The sequence below is a fragment of the Chinchilla lanigera genome, unplaced genomic scaffold (genome assembly GCF_000276665.1).
Source record: "Chinchilla lanigera isolate Chin_1 unplaced genomic scaffold, ChiLan1.0 scaffold00001, whole genome shotgun sequence".
NCBI lineage: Eukaryota > Metazoa > Chordata > Mammalia > Rodentia > Chinchillidae > Chinchilla > Chinchilla lanigera.
Genome location: NW_004955402.1, coordinates 31703507 through 31718696, shown reverse-complemented (window position 1 = coordinate 31718696; position 15190 = coordinate 31703507). Strand labels below are relative to the sequence as shown.

General features: G+C 49.7%; 1 protein-coding gene across 3 annotated transcripts in view; it reads right to left on the bottom strand.

Moving 5' to 3' along the window:
• The window catches only part of LOC102028597 (chromosome unknown open reading frame, human C18orf25), a 92406-nt gene extending 91705 nt beyond the window's left edge, over positions 1–701 (bottom strand). For 2 of the 3 annotated variants that reach the window (XM_005372867.2, XM_005372870.2), the window contains exon 1: positions 560–650. The gene's annotated coding sequence lies outside the window, so the exon portion shown is untranslated. Of the gene's footprint in view, positions 1–559 lie in introns of all 3 variants that reach the window. The other variant, XM_005372869.2, reaches the window with a different exon arrangement.
• Between the last annotated feature and the right edge of the window lie 14489 nt (positions 702–15190).

The following is a 15190-nucleotide window of genomic DNA, read 5'->3' as shown; positions in this document are numbered from 1 at the left end:
GCGTCCGCGCGCCCCGTAGGGGCACGCACCGACCCCCGGCCGCGGTGACTCGGGACGCGCCGGCCGCCGCCGCCGCCGCCTTCTCCTCCTCGGCACAAGTCCCCTCAGCGAGCAGAGGGTCGCGGGCACAGCCCCCGCCGGGACCAAAGGGAACCTCGCCGCCTCCGCAGCCTCCACCACCAATTCCCTTCAGTCGTCCGCGCCGCCCCAAGAAAATGTCACCAGAGGCCGTTCCGCTCTGCGCCTCACTTCCGCCCGGAACCACAGAGTCTGCGCCGGCGGGGTAGAGCGGCCACTGCGGCGGCAGCCTCTGGTGACTGGGGCCGGAGGCCGGGAGAAAGCCAGACAGCGCCATCTGGCGATAGGGAATCCAGCTCCCGCTGCAGAGCACCGACTCCGCGGCGCCGGCCTCCCAGGCTTCTTTGCTGCGCGGCTTCTTTCGGTTCTGGCAGCTACTTCTAGACATGTCTTTCCCAGAGGGTAGGAAAGCCAGTCCATGCAAGCCAAGGACAGTGCCTTAAGAAAAGGCCCTCCTTCCCGTGCCCTGCCCAGTACTCACCCCCTCCCGAATGAAGCCCGCGATGTCTGATACTGACTCACTGCAGCAGGGAGTCCTCACTTTTCCGCGGAAGCCAGCAGCTCGGCTGGGAAAGACTGGGCTGTGCTCCTCTCCAGCAGTAGCATCAACATCCTGTTCAAGTTTCTGCACGGGAACCTCGCACGGGAACCGCGCTATGGCGAATAGCGCGCCACCTGCTGGTGAGACGCTCTCTGCCGGGGAGACCCGGCTCCGCCGCTGCGCGCGTTCCAAGGCCCTAAATTCCAGCTCTGCAGAGTCACGGCTCGGGTCTGCAGCGCGCCCAGGAGAGGATGACACACCCGCGCCCCCTCTGAACTGACTGGGCCGTTCCTCCGGATGGAGAAGCGGGTGCATCGCGCACAGGACGCGGGACCCATGGGAAAGGGAGCCCGGCGCAGGCCCCCTGGACCAGTAGAGGGCTTCGGAGGAGAAAGGGAAGATGCCAGATGCCAAGGACAGTTTCACAACTCAAAACCTGGCTCACTGAAAGCAGTGCAGGATACTCAGAGCCAGAGCGGGTAATGAAAGAATTTGAAAGACCTGAGTAGAAAATGTCACAGGTCCTTTACCTTTTAAGGAGCTATACTAGAACTTTAGGCGAGATTCCCTAGAGGAGATTGTGAATACCCCCACAGCGCCCTAACGTCGGTCTCCCTTTTAGATCAGGCCCATCAGCTGCCCCAGTTCACTCTGGGTTTATTAATTAGGCTTTTATTGATACATAATAAGTGTACTATTTAAGAGGTACAGTGTGGCATTTCAAAACGTGCACTGCATAATGATCAAATCAGAGTAATTAGCATATGTATCACCAGGGACAGTTATCATCATTTCTTTGTGTTGAAAACCACTCTACTAGTTTTGTGGTTTGCTTTGATTTGCTTTTTTGTGTGTTTTTTTCTGGTACACAGGTTGGACCTGGTAGGGGTGCTCTAGCACTGAGCTATTCCCTTACCCACCTTCTTTATTTTCTGTTTTGAGACGTAATTGCCTAGGCTGCCCTCAAACTTGCTGGTCTCCTGCCTCAGCCTCCCAAGTATCTGGGATGCCAGGTGTACACCACCCTACTTGGATTCCACTAGGTACAGTATTTTGAAATATGAAATTAATGTAGCTCAGTGATAGAGCACTTGCCTAGCAAACAAATCCTTCAGTTCTATCTCAGACTCTCAACAGTAACAAAAAAGGATTTGGAGCCAGATATAGTGGCACCTGTAATTGCAGAAGTTGGGAAGTTGAGGCAGGAAGATGGCTGTGCCCCCAGCTGGGCTACATAGTGAGTTCAAAGCCAGCCTGAACTATATAGGGAGACCCCATCTCAAAAAACAAAAACAACAACAAAAAAAAAATGGATTCATTCCTTTAATCCTCATAACAACTCTGTAACTTTGAAGCTCTTACTCATCCCAGTTTACAAAGGGGAAATTGAGGCACAGAGTGACCTGCCCAAGATGACACATCAGTAAACCTCAGGGTTAGATTCCAACACAGTCCACTGCCTCAGTTTACCTTTTAAACCACGACTACCAACTGCTTCCTTGAGTTTTGCTGAGAACATACTGAGTGCCAGATGAATAGTTTACTTGTGTGTGTATTGCACTTGTGTGTTGATTCATTTCCTGCTACCTTAGTCCTCAAGGGATTGGAGCGGTTGTGGGTTGTGGGGTAGTGACAAAAGCCCAAGCTCTTTCAGGAGAAAAAGAGAAGAGAAAGTAACCACAAAAATCACAGTTGCTTGTTTGGTGGTGCACACCTGTAATCTGTCACTTGGGAGCCTGAGGCAGGAGGATCACAAGTTTGAGGGCAGCCGGTACAACATAGCATCAACCTATCTCAAAACAAATAAAAACCAAACACTGTGTGTGCTTGCGTGCATATACACACACACACACACACACACACACCAGCTTCACGGCTGTCACTCTTGAAATGAGTGAATGAATGTGAACTAGCACTGTCAGTTTTAAAAGGATTCCTTGACAATGTCATCTCATCAGTGCTACAGAAATACTGAGGTAGGACCTGACTTATAGCGTATCACCTTGGCTCCCTCTCCTGTTTGATCCTAACAAGTCAGTTCTCTACAGTGAATGGACTGCAGATTTTTGGAGGTTTGGCTACTTGGCATTCTAATTACTAACGTTTCTATTACTACCTTTTTCCTCCCTCAATGCTAGGGATTGAATCTGGGCCCCATATGCACTAGGCAGGTGCTCTATCCACTCAGCTCCAGCTCCAGCTCCAGCTCCTACCACAATGTTTCAATTACTGCAGAGACAGTTGCTTACTTGCTTTGGTGTGTGTTTGTTTGTTTGTTTTGAGACAATTTCTTCTTCTACTTCCCCTATAGGAGCAGGAAGAGCCAGCCAGTTCATCCTACTTCTGCCTCGGGATTGTCTCCTAGAGTCTCCTATGCATCCAGTACTCAGCTCTTCAAAAAGCTCCTGAAGCCGAGTGTGGTGGCACAAACCTGTAATCCCAGCACTTGGGAGGCTAAGGTAGGAAGATCAAAGCAGGAAGAGGCAGGAAGATTGCAAGGGGTTCCAGGCCAGCCTGGGCTATCTAGGGAATTTAAGACCAGCCTGAACTATATAGTGAGACCCTGACTCAAAAAAAAAAGTTCCTGAAATGCCATCTTCTCCAAAAACTACCTCCATCAGGTGTCTTTCCCATCCCTTCCACGCTGCTGCCCCCCTACCCTGGCCTCCCACCACCTGTGCCCAGGGATGCCTCCTACAACACGTCTACGCCTTGGTCTGCCTACAGTGTCTTACCAAGCCACATCCGTGGGTCGGCTCTGTCGCAGCCCTGGAGGTCTGTCACGGCCTGTCAGAATCAGTCCTCAACACCATTTCTTGCACCTACTGCACCCCGTGGAATGGGGTTGGGCCTGCAGCAGGTGCCTGAGCCTCAGCATCAGAAAGTGGCCAACCTGGCTTTGCTGGTAGCCTGTGTCTGTTTTTCCTGACCAAGCGGCCTTCCTGACCACCCTGTGCCCTGCAAGGTGGGTGCTGTTGGACCAGGGGTGTCACTCAGTGGTAGAGCATTTGCCTAGCATACTTAAGGTCCTCTGTTGAATCAAAATAAATAAATGCATAAATAAATAATCAAATAAATCAAAATAAATGCATAAATAAAGAAACAATTAGAAGGACTCTAGGTAACGGAGAGATCCTTGTCGCTCTGGGCTGGGCTTGCCCCTCCCTTCCTTCTCAGAGTTCTGGGAGCTGGGCTGCCACCCCAAGCATCTGTGATCACCCAGCATCCACCACAGGCAGTGGAATCTGGGGAAATGCTCAACTTCTGCATTCTGAGCCACAGAACCTGCAACTGGTTGCCGTTCCACAGTTAACTCTCCCTGCTCTGCCTTGCCAGCTCGTTCCAGGGAGTGAAATTGTAGCCTCCACGTGGTAACCATCCAGAAGCACTTGAAGGGTTCCAAGTGGCAGGGCAGATAGTCCTCAGGATCAGAAGCTCTGGAGTCTGACAGATCTGAATGGGAACCTGGTTCTGCAGTTATGTCACTTCCCCTATGGGACAGGCCTCAGTGTCCTGGCCTGTCCAGCGAGGATGATCTCCTAGTTCTTCCTTGCAATCCCTCCCAAGGAAGAAGGTGGACAGACTCATGTATCTCAAGCTCACAGCACATTTCTAGCTCAGAGAGAATGTTCTAGAAGAGGCCATCCTGATGCCTGCACTCCAGGGCACACTTCCTAGGCACACAGGTTCTCAGCGCTCACTTCCAGTAACATTTCCATCTCAAAGGCTCATTTTTCCACAGCAACAAGTTCACATGGAACCAGAGCCAGAATGGAACATGCTGGAGGCTGTCGTGAAAGTGGAGCCAGGCAGAAGCCGAGTGGGGCCGGGAGTGGCATTTCCCTCCGCTCCCTGCCTGCTCTGGGCTGGGTGAAATGCTCTGGGATCCAGCTCCAAGCCCTTCTTCCCAGTCAGGTGACCCCCGGGAACCCAGTCCATATAGAAAGACTTTAGCCAGGCATGGTGGCACACGCCTGTAATCCCAGCACCTGGGAGGCTGAGGCAGGAGGATCATTGTGAGTTTGAGACCAGCCTGGGTTACAAAGTGAGCTTAAGGCCAGCCTGAACTGTATAGCGAGATCCTGTCTCAAAAAGACAAAAAAACCCCAAACATACAAACAAACAAACAAAAAAAAGCATATAGAAAGACTTTAAAATTGTTTAAAAGTAGAAAAAATACAAAGGACAGTTTTAAATTTATCAACAAGTGCATACTTACTTCCCCTCGTTTGTTTTACAGTACTGGGCCTTGATGCATGCTAGGCAAACACTCCCCCACTGAGCTGCATCCCCAGCTCCTCTTTACTTTTTGAGATAGTGTCTCACTAAGTTGCCCGCGCTGGCCTCAAACTTGTGACACTGCTGCCTCAGCCTCCGAGTGTGCTGGGATTACAGGTGTCCATTAACACCTCTGGTTTTTTTTTTTTAATGAAAGGAATCACCCTGAATGACTGGGTGCTTTGTGGGCCTTCATGGGAGGGGAGAATGCTCCTTTGACAGCTCATCTCAACTGGCAGCCTCCCTGCCCTCACAGCAGACCATTGTCTCTTCCATCTGATTTGCCATCCTGGGGCCGCAGGGTCATGTTCCTGAGGATGCAGGTTGAAAGTGGAGCCCGGAGCAGCCGCAGGCAGAAGACCCTGCGGTGCATGCAAAGCCTCAGGGCCCAGCCGCTCAGCACACACGCCCTGAGGGGACAGAGGAGGGCCAAGAGTCAGAAACCTGCAAGATGTCAAAACAAGGAAGCTAGGCCAGGTGCCAAGTGGGTGAGAGGCTGGCAGGAGGATGTGGGCCTGTGGACCAAGTAGAGGGAGGGGTTGTCGAGGAAGACCTGGCACCTGCTGACTGCGTTAAAGAAGGGGAAGCAAGCCCTTGTCGGAAGGAAGAGCACAGGTCATGCTATTATGGACAGCTAAGCAAGGTGGAACTATTACAGGCAGTTGGACAGGGCTCAGCCCCCAGGGGAGTCAACAGAGGGTGAAAACACATTACAACGGTGCTTCAGTTGGAGGCCAGGCCTCAAGATTAAGACAAGATGACCAGTCCTACGTGCCTCCCCGGAGGATGAACAATGGATTGGAAATTGTGCTCACCCTGGTTGTCTCTTCCCAAAAAGGTCTTTGTTTTTTTTCCTGTACACTTGCTATGTGACCTGCTTCCCCATTGGATCAACATTACCTAGGCAGCTAAACTTATAGGTTTTCTGGGTTTGGTTTTTTTTGTTTGTTTTTGTTTTTTGAGACAAGGTCTCACTGTGCAGTTCAGGCTGGACTTGAGCTCACTTTGTAGCCCAGGCTGCTTTTGAACTTGCAATGATCCTCCTGCCTCAGCCTCCCAAGTGCTGGGATTCTAGGCATACGCCACCACACCCCAGCTAAACTTGTAATCTTATTGGTTGATCATAGTTGTATCCTGTGTTGTACCCACCTCGTGATTTTGCTCTATAAAACTTGCTCTGTAAAATGGAGTCCAGCAACCCATTTTTGGTTCCCCTCCTGTGTCTCTCAATAAATACAGTATTTCCTGCTCTTAACCTCTGTTTTTCCTTCAAATTCATTTTTTGGGGGCTGGGGCTATAGCTCAGCAGCACAAGTGCCAGCCAGGCAAGCACAATGTCCCGAGTTTGATTCCCGGTACCAAAAAAAAAAAAAAAAAAAATTCATTCTTCGGTTTTGGGGAACGTGAACTCTGTGTATCAGATATCCAGCAGGTTGGGAGTTGCATTTCTTTCCCCTATATCAATGCCTCCTTAGCCTCTCGGTGTCTAGCACATGGCCTGGCAGAGAGGACACAATGAGTGCTCACAGTCACATAGCAGGTTGGAAAGAACAAGGACCTTTCCTGCAAGGGATGGGTCAAGGTCTTGGTTCCCCACCCAGGTGACGGATGCCTGTTTAGAATACCAATCATACTTGTTCATCCCTGAGCAAATTATGCCAGTGTAGTCACTTCATCGTTGTCTTGAGGCCTGGCCTTTAACGAATATGCTTCCACCCACAGTTGTACTGTGTACTCATCTTCTGCACAGACTTCCTGGAGGACGGAGCCCTGTCTGACTGCCTGTCACATTTCTACCTAACTTAGCTGTTATAATACAAGGACCAGGCTGCCTGTGGCTGGAGAGAAGGCATCCAGTTAAGAGGAAGGCAGTGCAGGCTGTACGGAGTCTGGGCTTTCACCCATTAATTAATTTTTTATTAATTTTATCTTAGAAGCTGGGGATTGAGCCCATGACCTCAAGCATGCTAACCATGAACTCCACCACTGAGCTACGCACTCAGTCCCTCCCGGGGCTTTATTTTTAAAGGACTAATGGGAAGCTGCAAGTGATGTTCTAGTCCTCTACAGAGTAACATGGGGTCAAAACCAGCAGAGTACGATGGAAGGCTGAGGCAGGTAGGATTGCCTCAAATTCGAGTCCAGCCTGGTCTACATAGTGAGTTCAAGGCCAGCCTGCACTGCGAAGTGAGATCATGTCTCAAAAACACCAAAAATAAAACAGCACAAAGCTGGATCCTCCCAGAGCCCGCTGACTGCTTGGAGACAAGAAAGCAAAAGACTGCACACAGACGGGTGCAAGCAGCTGGGGGAGGGAAAGGCTAACTTTGAGGACTGCAGAGGTGAGAGAAAGAAGGGAAGGAGGGGTGCCTCCAGCCCTCAGAAGTTTCCACCCTCTACAGATTCCCCTCTGAAAGCCGTGGCATTTAAATAAGAAAGACATCAAAGGGGCCGTGGTAGGAGAAAAATACACCTCTATGTGGAATTTGCCCTGGTTCCTGGCATGCAGGTCCTGACGCTCCAGGAATTTCCGGAGTGGTGGGAATCTTGTTATTTACAGGGATCCTGGTTCACCCAGGTGAGCTTAGGTTCAGGGGGTGACTCTTGGGGGACCTGAGAGAACTTCGGGATGGGTCACCAGAGGAACCGACTGTGTGGAGGCTTGGAATTTTCAGCCCCAGGCTCCACCCCTCTCCCCACTCCACCCGTCACATAGGGCAGGGACGAGAGATTCAGTTACCAAAGACCAGTGATTTCACCCTGCGTGCTTCTATAGTGAAGCCTCCACAGCCACCCCACAACAAGGGGTTTGGGGCACTCATAGCTGCTGAAGATGTCAAGGCCACTGGTGGAGAAGGCATGGACCCTGTGAGTGAGTCACCATCCCCTTCCCCGCCTCTGGCATCTCCTCCAGGGATGCTCTTTTTTGTTTGTTTTTTATTTATTTATTTTTTATACTGGGAATCGAACTCAGGGCCTTGCGTTTGCGAGGCAGGTGCAAGTACCACTGAGCTATATCCCCAGCCCTTTTTTGTTTTTTTTTTGAGACAGTGTCTCGCTATGTAGTCTAGGTTGGCCTTAAATTCACAGGAATCCTTCTGCCTCAGCCTACCGAGTGCTGGGATTTCAGTACTATTTTGAGACAGGACTTCACTAAATTGCCCAGGCTGACCTCAATCTTGCAGCCTCCTGACTCAGCCTCCCAAGTAGCTGAGATTACAGGCGTGCACCACTATGTGCAGCTCCCAGTGGTACTAAAACATAAAGGAGTGCCTCTGAAGAGGGATCCAGAGTTGATCTTCCCTGGTGACATGTGAAGTACCAACACCGCCCCCCCCCGCCAGGGGGTAGCTGCTGCATGGTGGGGATCACTCTGGTATTTGCCATTTGCACAGATTAAGTGACCGGTTCCCCCAGCCTGACAGGTCAGCAGGTGTGCATGCAGGGCCACTTGACTCCAAAGACGTTTATTAGAAGCCTGTTCCAACAGCAAGAGGCACTGGTAGGGACTCTCCCAACAGCCAGCAAGGAAGGTTTTACCGAGGAGAAAACTGAGGCTCAGAGAAGACACAACAAGGTCACACAGGCAAAGGGAGCCGAGTCAGGATTCCAGGAAGGAAGGTATTCAACCCCTTCCAGAACACTGCTCCCTGCCTAGAACAGGGCTCACGCCAGGAACAAGTGGCAGCAGAGAGGGTTCAGTGCAGTGCGGGGCACATGAGGGGGAGAAACTCATTCCCAGGGCGAGGATTGGATGGAAGAGGAAGCGCCGTGGAGGGCCTTGCAGAAGGGCTGGTCCTTGAGGACAGCAGCGGAGAAAAACATGTCCCAGGCGAAGTCTGACCTGAAGAAATGTTGGCGTGAGGCAAGCTGGGATGAGGCCTGACTCTGGAACAGGGGCTCCTCCCAAGCAAGTGATACAGCAAGAGGGATGCTTTGGGACCTTACCCTCTACCCCTCTGAGCTTTCTTTCTTTGTTTTTACAATGACAGGAATTGAACCCATGGCTTTGTGCCATTGTAAGCAAGTGCTGCACCACTGAGTTATACCTCCTTTTTTCCTTTTCTTTTCCTGGTGGTACTAGGGAGTGAACCCAGAGCCTTCACACGGAGCTACACCTCCAGTCTTTTTGTGATTTTGAGACAGGGTCTCACTAAGTCACTAAGATGGGCTCAAATTTACAATTTTCCTGCCTTCACCTCCCAAAGCAGTGGGACTATGGGTGTATACCATCACATCCAGCTCATGCCTCCAATTTTGTTTTTGTTTTTTCTTTCTTTTTTTTTTTTTTTTTTTTGGTTTTTCTCCGGTACTGGGAATTGAACTCACAACCTCGCGCTTGCCAGGCAGGCGCTGTGCTGCTGAGCTAAACCCCCAGTCCCTTTTATTTATTTATTTTTTATTTTTTATTGGTGCCAGGAATCAAACTTGGGACCTCACACTTGCCAAGCAGGCGCTTGTGCCGCTGAGCTATATCCCCAGCCTGTTTTTTCTTATTAAGACCAACAATGGGGCTAGGGATTTAGCTCAGTGGCACACCACCTGTCTGGCAAGCGTGAGGTCGTGAGTTCAATTCCTGGTACCCAAAAAAAGAAAAAAGAAAAAAAAAAAAAAAAGACCAACAACATCCATTCGTATAGAATTTAACTTGAACATGCATGATTTTATTAGCTCTTCTAAAACAGCCCTAGCTGGATGGGCATTGTTGCCATTCTACAAAGACTATGTGACCAACACAGGAAGATCCCAGTGAATCCCGAATGGGTGAGTAGATGACTGGCGCACGGATCACCAGCACTAAATGGCAGAGGCAGGAACAAGCTTTTCTCCGCTGCCTGTAAATTCCAAACTCTTTCTACTGCTATCCACGTCTGGAGGACTTAGCAACGCTGTTGTCTGTGTGGATTGTGGGGCGAGGAATTAGACTCATTATTGTGTTTTATAATGTGCTGATCATTTGAAAAGGCTGTGGGCATGAGAACAATACAAGCATTCATTAAAGTACTTCAATAGACTGACAGCAGTAACAATAACCTAAATTAAAAGCAGAGAGGCTCATGTGACCCCTCTTTTGAGCAGTGGTGCAAAGGCATCAGGCCTGGGGAAACAGGATGGGCTCCTCAGGAGAAAGGCAGGCTGACAAGGCTGAGATTTAGCCTGCGGGAGAGGCAGCAGGGTGCATGGGTGAGGCCCCCAGTGGGACAGGCAAGCCCCGGCCCCTCAGGACACAGGCAGCACTGGGAATTGAGTCCAGGGCCTTAGCCATGAGCTACAACCCCAGCCCTTTATATTTTCTGTTTTCAGACAGGACCTTGCTAAACTGTACAGGCTAGGCTTGAACATGTGCTCCTCCTGCCTCAGCCTTGCAGAGTGCTGATGTTAGAGGTATGTGCCATCACGCCCAGCATTAACTTCATGTTTTGGAGAAATGTGTCCTTGAAGTGCTTAGGATAGCTGTTCTAGCTTCTTGACTTTGCTTGTGGGTTCTTCCATTTGCTCTTCAAGTCACAGGAAGGGTAAAAGACCAGCTTGGCAGACAGGCATCTCAAAATCCCTCCCTGAGCTAACGGGAAGGTCTTTCCAAGTGAAGCCAGGCCTGCAGAAGTCCAGGATACCTGCAAAGGTGTAGGGGGAGCCCTACGGCTGGTCCCATTCCTGTGCTGAGGAAATACACCCAGGAACTTTACGTCAGGAAGAGAGATGAGTAAAATATGCAAGAACCAGGCCCTGCCCTCAGGGAACTGAGATTTTGTTAACAAAATTCAAGAGAAAACTCCTGGCCGGGGCGTGGTGGCACATGCCTGTAATCCCAGCACTTGGGAGGCTGAGGCAGGAGGATCGTTTCGAGTTCGAGGCCAGCCTGGGCTACAAAGTCAGCTCAAGGCCAGCCTGAACTGCATAGTGAGACCCTGTCTCAAAAAGATAAAATAAAATAAAATAAAATAAAATAAAATAAAACTATCTCCTGAATGAGTTACCTGAATGGGTGCAATCTCAATAAATTTCCCCCACCACTCTAGAATTTGTCTTACCTAAGGCAAACTGAAGTTTATCTTTGGTAGTTTATCTTTCTTTACTCTGCTCAGGACCCTACTAAACCCACCTAGGGCCTTTGCTCATTACTCAGGCCTCAGGACATCAATCCTTCTTGTCCCTCCCTTTCTTTTAATGATCTAACCTTCCTGACCAAGCACTCAATTTCCTCCCAGTCTCTGTGTTTTGTTTTGTTTTGTTTTGTTTTGTTTTGTTTTGTTTTGTTTTGTTCTGTTTTGTTCTGTTTTGTTTTGTTCTGTTTTGTTCTGTTTTGTTTTGTTTTTATTCTCACTTTGTAGTTCAGGCTGGCCTTGAACTCACATCAATCCTCCTACGTCAGCTTCCTGAGTGCTAGGATTACAAGTGTGTACCACCACGCCCTGTTCCAGTCTCCCTGTTTTAACAACAATTAACTATGGAAACTAATTCTTACTAAAGTGATACATGACTTCTGCCCAAATAGTATAAACACTTCTCTAGAATTTGTCAAAGAATGTGACACAAGGTAGGGAATTTCAGACACCAGTACAGGTCAACCAGGGAATGGTAGGTATTTTTGTTGAACCGGGTATCACAGAATCCTCAAACCATAACATTTTGATGGCCCAGGAGGGCCAGTCCAACACACATTCATCTATGCATTTGTACCAATGCTTAGTCCCAACTCTTCTTTTCTTATCTTTTCTTTTCTTATCTTTCCTTTTCTTATCTTTTCTTTTCTTTCTTTTTGGCTTCTTGAGATAGGGTCTCAGTATGCACAAAGCCTTAGATTCAATTCCGAGCACCAAAAAAAATGTCCATCTCCTTAAATCCACCAACAATGAAGATTGTGGTGGTGGTGCAACCCTAACCCAAACTGCAGGGCGGACTGCCACCAGGCCTGTATGAAGCCACTTCTGCCCTGGCAACTCCTGATCTTTGTATGTAATCATGGTTCTTTGACCTGTCCTTTGGTTTTTGTTTGTTTGTCTTTTTAAGACAGGGTCTTGCTATGCAGTTCAGGGTGGCCTTGAGCTCACTTTGTAGCCCAGGCTGGTCTCGAACTCGTACTGATCCTCCTGCCTCAGCCTCCCAAGTGCTGGGATTACAGGCGTGCACCACCACACCCAACCGACCTGTCCTTTGGGAGGGGCAGGTTGCCAGCAGGTGGGGACATGCAGTCACTGCCAGGGCTAAATGTCCTGCCCACCTGCTGGAGTCTGGTGGCAGAAAAGACACGGCAACGCAAGGCTCACGCTGGCCAGCGGGCAAGCTCTTATCTCAGTTCTGCTTCTGGAGAACCCAAACTGACAGCTCTCCTCTCCCTCCTCTCGTCCCCAGCCCCCTCTCAGCTGTTCCTCTTCTCTTTGGGGCTCTCATCTCCACCTCTCAGTGGAAACCCTCCTCCGTGGGCGCAGAGACAGACTGTGCTCCCGGTAGACTGAGTGAGAGGAAGTGGGAGAATCTATCCCACAAGGACCCCTGGGCGCTGAGGGCTCAGCCCACAGGTAGAGGAAGGCCGCAGGGACATGGACGGAGCTAGAGCGGGAGATACCCGCCATTTCTAGCAAACCTTCCTTAGGAAAGCGGTGACAGTCAAGCCTCAGAGACTGACTGAACGTCCTCCCTGTTGCATGGAAGAAGGCTTGGGGTTGGCTGTTGGCAGTCTTTGGGTCTGTGGGGCTCCTTCCCGTCCTGCAAGGCCTCGCCTGGGCTTGTTTCTGGGTGGGGCTTCTCTTCCAGCCCAGGGGTGCACATAACCTGACCTTGGGTAGCCCTTTCCCTCCCTACCCTTCCCCAGGAGGGAACCATAGAGGGACTGTTTTCACTGGCACCTTTAGTCTCTGGCAGGAAGTATCCATCTACTGAAGGGATCCACCCCATGTGCCAGGCTTGCCCCAGGCTGCTATAAGGACATATCACTGCCACCACTGTGTTATGGGGTCAGTCACTGCCACCGTGTTGTCTCAGAAATGATAGGTTGATTTTTGGGGTGGGGGGAGTACCAGTAATCAAACTCAGGACCTTGTGCTTGCCAGGCAGTCGCTTATGCCACTGAGCTAAATCCCCGGCCCCTTGGAAACTATAATATACTCCTGATGTGGCCACTTTCCAGAAAACAGGTGTGGGAATGAAAGCAAATTCTGGGCAAGTGCAAGGCACAGCAAAATTTTTGGTATAAAAGGAAGGCAGGGGAATAAAAGAAGGGGAAAGAAAACAGAATTTCAGGAACCAGCCAGGGGTGGTGGCACAGGCTTGTAATCCCAGCACTTGGGAGGCTGAGGCAGGAGGATCGCTGTGAGTTTGAGGCCAGCCTGAGCTACAAAAGTGAGCTCAAGGCCATCCTGAACTGCACAGCGAGACCCTGTCTTGAAAAGACAACAACAACAACAACAACAACAACAACAAAAAAAAGAATTTCAGGAACCAAGTAAGGGACTCAGAATTCATCTGTAGTCAGTAATAATCTAGTCCTCGGTCTTAGTTACTTTTCTCATTGCTGAGACGAAATACTTGACACCCAAAATTCAAGAGAGAAAGGTTTATTTAGCTCACAGTTTATAGAGGTTTCAGTCCATAGTCAGCTGGCTCCAAGGCAGGGTGGCATGGCAGAGGGGCAACAGTTCATGGTGGCAGAAGACAGAAAAAAACCATAAGAGAGGGAGAGGGAGAGAAAGGACAGAGGAGAAAGGACAGAGGAGAAAGGACAGAGGACAGAGGCGGGGGAGGGGTGGGCAGAGAGAGAGCGCTCTTTTTGTCCCTTATATTGTATCCAGGCTACCGGGATTAGGGCAGTGCCAATCCAATCAGTGAACTGATCCAGCAATCACTCAGCCTTAATCCCAGCATCCTTAATCCCAACATTGCAATCCAACTCAATCACACACTCTAGATTAAGCAATCTCTGAAAACCCTAAAACCGCATGAGGCCTTGGGGGGCACATCCAGACACAAACCATAACGTCCTCCCACTGAAGTATGCCAGAAATATTACTTTATTTCCCATATGTGAGTTATCTGTTTAACAATGCTAGGGATGGAACCAAGTGCCTTGCACATGCTAGGCAAGCACTCTACCCCTAAACCACATCCCCAACCAAATCAATTTAATTTCTACTCTAAGGTCCCCACCGAGGTCTCATCTCTCCCCAACCCCCCTGCCAGGCACTCCCCCAATCCAGGTGCCCAGAAAGTTAGAATGGCTAGGCCTCTATCCACACAGATCGTCACTTGTCTAAACCTACTGGTACACTGCATCTGGACTCTATTTTCGTGCTGTGACAGCTAACTTGGATTGGCAGTTCGATTGGCTTGCAAGACACCCAGGTGACCAGGCACACTTCCGTCTGGATGGTCATGAAGGCATGACCTGGGCTCTCTATCGGGCCCCTCATCCCTTCCTCTTCGGCACTGTTTCTTGCTCTGCTTCCTGGCCACCGCGAACTAAGCATCTTTGCTTTACCACACCCTTCTGCCATGGTGCTCTTTCCTTAGAGCCAGTTGACCATGGACTGCATTCCCTGAAAGAAAATGTGAGCCAAATTAAACTTCTCTTCCTTTAAACTGTGGGTGTTGGGCACTGTGTCCCAACGGCAGGAAAGCTGACTGACACACACGCCTCGTGTGGGGAGCAGAGATCTTTGCCAAAGCTGGCATCCACCACCATCCATCAGTGCATGAAACTAGACTGGCCACCTCTGTCACAGATACCTGTGCTGAGGGGAGGGTACCCATACCACTCTCCCTTCTAGGCCTGCAGGATTGTTTCTCTTCCAAGGGTCATCATGTTTCCTTTCCCTCCCCGCCTAACGGACACACATGCAACCCAGTTTAGAGTTGTTTCAAATGACAAACAGCATCATTGGAGTGGACATATGGCACATGCCTATAATCATAGCTACTCAGAAGGCTGGGGCAGGAAGATACAAGTTCCAGGCAAGCCTGAGCAATTTAGCAAGACTCTATCTCAAAATGAAATATGAAAAAGAAAAGGATTAAGGATATAGTTCAGTGACAGAGCCTTTGCCTAGCCAAAAAAAGTCATTGGCCTAAAGTCTTCCTGCTTTGCACCAACCCCACATCTCTAACACAGGGAATTGTCAGCTAGCTCTCTACTGGGAATACAAGGGATAGGACAGAATACTGTGAGAAACACATGTTAGTGTGTCAGAATGTCATCCTTTCACCCATCCATTGAAGCAGCACTTTACTGGCACTTGCTTTGGTACCAAGCACCATGCTAGGTACTGGTCACACAGATGTGACCAGAGGAAGTCCTTA